The sequence below is a fragment of the Nelumbo nucifera genome, chromosome 2, assembly GCF_055504915.1.
Source record: "Nelumbo nucifera cultivar China Antique chromosome 2, China Antique-T2T, whole genome shotgun sequence".
Taxonomy (NCBI): domain Eukaryota; kingdom Viridiplantae; phylum Streptophyta; class Magnoliopsida; order Proteales; family Nelumbonaceae; genus Nelumbo; species Nelumbo nucifera.
This window is the reverse complement of record NC_142650.1, coordinates 112,027,724-112,033,562: the sequence shown is the minus strand read 5'-3', so window position 1 is coordinate 112,033,562 and position 5,839 is coordinate 112,027,724.

Below are 5,839 nucleotides of genomic sequence, written 5' to 3'. Positions count from 1 at the left end.
TATTAGCTGATTTGTGTGTAGTGCTTGTCCTCACCTCATCAATTAACAAAGAGATGGTTACTTTTAATGTGGTAAGTACAAAGAATTGGATGTTCAGGGGCTTTATATTGGGTTAAAAGTACTCGTAAGTACAGGCTGATACAAGCTAATGTTGTTGGAGTATCTGATACATTCCCCGTATGTAGTGTATTTAATGCTATTAGTTATTACTAATTACTAATTTCTTTCACTGATTCATACACTTAAGAGAATTCAGATTCAAATTCAAATTATCTTCTCTCATTGTTATCCACTCACATTTTTCATTCAAAAAATAAAAACTCATATTTTACTCCTATTAATTTCTCTTCCATAAGGCCGTAATTAAAACAATCAAACCTAGGTCTCCCATGTGAAAGATAAGAAACCACACCATTATACATGTTCAACAACCTGTTCAAATTAAAAAAAAAAAAGGAAAAAGAAAAGAAAAAGCCATTACTGAATGTTGGTTTCTGCTATTTACGGTCTTGGGAAGAGCCATTACTGGACATGCTCCTGACCTTTGGTATATTCTGCACAAAGTTGTGTCATTCTTAGACCTTTTGTAAATTCTATGATTACAAATCCAGGAATACAATCAGCACGAAGAAGGGAAAGATAGCAATAGAGACCCGACTGAAACCTGCTGGGCACAAAAGAAGTATTCAAGAGCACTGGAAAGCAAATAGCCCGAGAGACCTCTGTGAGTGGCACAAAAGTCAAAAGACACCAAAAAAACTGAGCAACTGCCTCCAACAGACACATCTCATCAAGCCTGAACCTCTCAAGATCGAACCTAGACCAAACTTCAAATCCATCTATACGTGAAGTTTAGGAGAAACCCAATAGCCAAGTCTAACCCAAGAAGTAACCAATGCACAAAATAGCGACCCCTAACTTGTTAAATTTACGTGGGTTTTAAATTTTAACGTTTTTGATATGGCCTTCTCTTCTTGCCTTCTTGGTGTCATATCTCATATCAATAGAAAATTCAAGAAAAAAAAAAAGGAGAAGAAAGCAATCAATTACTCATTAAATGAGATTTATATCGGTTTCTTAAGATATACATGCATATTTCAATTCTTCTTCCATTTACTCTTGATAGTCCATACTTTTATTAAAATATGCTTTTTATTACGTTTTTATTCCTTATTTATGGTCCTTTGAACGTTAGTTTTATTGTAAATGATATACTTTTGGGATATATATAAGTTTCCCTTAGGTATTAGTCCAATAAAAATCTATCCTATATATTATTAAAAATATAAATGAGGGTGTGTGAAACTTTTCTTGACTAAAATACCCATATTTGTTAATTTAGTGTATCACTAATTGGAGAATTGAAAACATAATTTCAACTAATACTTTTCACTTCATTTGATCCCCTCTCATTAAGTCATATATTAAGGTATTACCTCCCATTCTCCCTTATTAAATCCTATATATTTTAGTTATTTTTTGCACTAATAGATGTTATTACTAGGTCTATTTTTAATAATTTTAACAATATAAATCCATGTATTTCAAAACGGACTCATAAACAAAATCATTCTTTCATCCAACTGGTGACTAAGCAATTCAACCATTTGAATCAAATTGGTTAACCCATGAAGTCATAGTTAGACAATAAAATTTTTAAAAGATAAATAAATATAGAAAATTACAAAGAAATATAGGAAAAATTAGACATATTTATGATATTTTTATTAATCAAATTAAAAAATAAGGGTCATAAACAAAAATTATTTTCATTGTTTGGTGGAGATTAATAGTTATATGGGTCAAATGTGTTGACCTTTAAATTCCATAATTAAATAATAAAAATTAATAAAAGATAAAACAAAAAATACATAAAATTTGCAAAAAAGTGGACTCATGTATATTTGTCATATTAAACAAAAAAAAGTGTGACATATCAGAATTATTTTTACACATAGAAATATTAAAAAAATTATAGAAAAAAAATGAACACATCTATAGTTTGACTCCATCCGATCCCAAATTAAAATCTGATTATGATTATATTGTAATATTTATTGGTTTTAATATATATAATTTATATAATTATATTTAAAATTATAAAAATATTATAAAGTATATTATGTATGCATTTATATATTTAATAAATTCAATATATTATATTATATTAATTTATTATATATAAAAGTTGAAAAGTATTTAACTTCTAACTTTTTATTTTATAAATGAATGTGAAGTCCGACTAAAACAAATCCAATTGGATTTCGGATTGGATTCAAATGCAAGTTTTCAATAATCGGATTGGATTTGGATATTGTTCATTCCAATCCGAATTCGATTTCTTTATAGTCCTACAAGCAAGGGGTTCTCTCATATATAACATTCATTCAAAAGTCTAACATTCCAAGGTATAATATGAACAGGTTTAATAAAAGGTTGAGAGTTATAAACAAAAGTGACAAAAAAAATATTTGGCAAATTTCCTAATTTTATTTATGTAATAGCTAGACAACAAGATATCGATAGTTCATTGCTATTCAGTGCCTCCACCATCACTTTTACATTGGAAACAACTATTAATTGATGTCATCCTCTCTGACATGTAAATGACAAAGATTTAAAATCTGTTATAAGCTCTACCTTAATTTGCTCTTTAACCAAACTCACTTTACCAACTGCAACAAAATAATAATAATAATAATAATAATAATAATAATAATAATAAACTATTATAAATACAAAATCCAAAAGTCCCCTTCTTGTCATTCATAAAGCCCCCCATTACATATAATATAAAAACACCATGATATGGCAAAGATGAAAAGCTTAATATGTTATACACAACTATGTCACTATTGGCATTAATATCAAGATTCTATGTATTCATTTTTCCATTAATTTTTATTAGAACCCAATGGGCATGTATTTTAATATTTTTAAAAATAGTGTCATTTCCAACTTGCCATATGAGATATTAAATCTTGCTCTCTCTCTCTCTCTCTCTCTCTCTCTATATATATATATATATATAATACTTTTAATAATATAAAACTCATTTTTAAAAAATGACCCAAAAACAAAACCTTCTTCTATCCATGTGGCAAATAAACAATTCAACCATACAAATCAAATGGGTAAACCCATGATGCCATAATTAAATAATAAAAATATATCTAAAAACAACAAAAATACATAAATTTTATAAAACATTTTAGATACATTGTTTTTATTATTATTATTATTATTATTATTATTATTATTATTATTATTATTATTATTATTATTATTATTATTATTACTATTATTATTATTATTATCACCTAAAACTGTCATGTGCAAAGCATGTGCACACGTACTAGTTCTAAAGAAAGTGGGATAAACCCCAATTTTTCCTAGGTACAAAATTTGTCTCTCAAACCTTTTTTCCTTCTCTTCTTATTCTTCTTCTTCTTTTTCTTTTTCTTCTTCTTCATCCCTTTTCTCCTTTGTTGTAAAATTTCTCGATATCATAGCACTCTCTAGTGGGAGTTTCAACTTACAAGAACATGGATGACTTTTGACATCATCATTGTTGATTGTTGACATCAAAAGTTGTATAATTGGAATTTCTAACAGGTCTTAGAAATCCTAGGGTTTGGTCAGATATGATTTTAGACAATTTTTTGTGTAGGTTCCATATTTGTTTGCCAAGGATTTAGTGTTGTTTAGATTTTTGAATTGGAAAAAAAAACAATTTTAACTTGAAATGAGTTTTAGTGTTGTTTAGATTTTTGAATTGGTGATTCTTGTATTGGGTGAATCGTGTGATATTTCTGAATACACCAAAGGTTGTCTCACTTGATTTTGTGAAGTTTTGAGCTTCCTATAACTTTTTTTATTCCACATATTTGTCGCCCAGGACTCTATTTTATGTTTTGTTTGTACTACAGATTGGTGGTTGTTGTTGGAAGCCACTGTTAGTGTTTATGTGGTGTGTGTGTGTGTGTGTGTGTGTTGTTAGGAAGACTCAATGACAAACACAGAGAAGGCCAAAAACAGTGGTAGTTCTAAAGAGATGCTTGAAAACTTTTTTGGACTTGGTCTAGGAGATCTTAAGTTGAGTGATGATCTCTCACTTTGTCATGTTCTTTATGTTCCTCAACTTTCTACTACAACTCATTTTTTTCCTATTCTCAACAAAATAGTTTTAATGAGTCCAAGAGTTTTTTTTTTTTTTTTTTTTTTTTGTAGAATTGTCATTTGGTTCATGTTTCTTTTAGTTCTTTCAAATTTTTATTTCCAAGTTTGTTCCAATCAGTGTCTATGTTTGATCTCCAATGTGAAATATGTCAACTTTCAAAAGCACTGTAAAACAATTTATCACCCAAGCAATACAAAGAGTTTTATTGTCATTACATATTGTGCATAAAAATGTGTGGGGTCCATATTCTCTTGGAAGTATGGGATGTTAGATAGTATATGCCCTTAGCTCCAATCAAATAGACGTACACAAACATTCTATTATGATTAATCTAGGTACATCATTGTTTTGTGTTCAATTAGTGTGTTTTTGTAAATTATTTCTTAAACTAGACACTTATGCGACTTGTGTTAGGATTAGATCCTAAGCATAGTTAGTGGGTGTTTGGATGAAACACTGAACCTAGGTCAATTTTTAGTTATGCCCTGGACCGTGGAGATAGATGGGAAAAAATGGACAGTTGCACTTAAATCCCAGACTTGATTATGAGTGTGTGATTGATAGGATCGTCTTCTTTGTCAGACAAAGTGAATATCAAAGTTTACACTCTCTCTGATGGAAACTTAAACTGTCAATAGTGAATTTCAATTGTATTTAAAATCTGATTTACAAAATGTATTTATATGTTATTATTATTTCATTGAAAAGGTTTGCACATGTTTTAATCTCAGGATCCATTTGAGTAAAGAGTATGACATTGTATTTTGTAGTCAGGGAAGAAGTCCTTCCTTATGAACAATGTTTTGATGATTATGGGCCAAGAGGCTAGATGCAAGAGGCTGTTATAAGGTTGATTATATGATAGGTTTCATCTTACATAAGTCTATTATCCTTGGGTCTTCATAGTGTGGCTAAATTCAAAGATAATTTATATTTAAATGTTAATTCCAAACTGATCTCAAACTGATTGGACCAGGGGTTCATTGCCCATAGATAGTGAATTCGGTCTGTCCCTTTTCGGGGGTAGGGCCAAACCCTTGTGGACTTATGTAAAACCTTTTTGGGCCCCATGTCACACAATATTCAATCCTAAAGTGGCTATGCAATGCCTTGGGACATGAACCATTGAAGAAAATGAGCTTTAGCCCATTATTAATAAGATTGATTAAGTAGTCACATGATAACTTAATGGGTTGAATATGGGCATGGATTTGGGTATGGTGCACCCATTCTCTTAACAAGATGATTCTTACCTAATTAAAGATAAGTTCTGATCCAAATCTGATTTAGATAAACTCATAATAAGATTAGGAGAGTGCTCTATATAAGGGATGAGAGGGAGGGGGCAAACCATCCACTTTCTCCCTACTTTCTTCACTCTATCTTTCTTCTATTTGTAGTCTAAAACCCTAGTTCGAACTAGCCATTGTAGGAGCTTATTCTTTTTTAGTCCCTAACTGAGTTTTTGGAGAAAGACATTAGTCACACCAAGGTTTGATATTGGGTGTGAACTACCACTCTAGGAGCTAATTTTGTGGACTTTGTATTAGGTATGATCAGCATTTAATTTAGGTTTCAAACCTAGCCCAGTTCGATGCAAGATCAATTAAAAAATTATGGATTTCAAGATACTAAGAAACCGGTTCTTGTGTTGGGTTA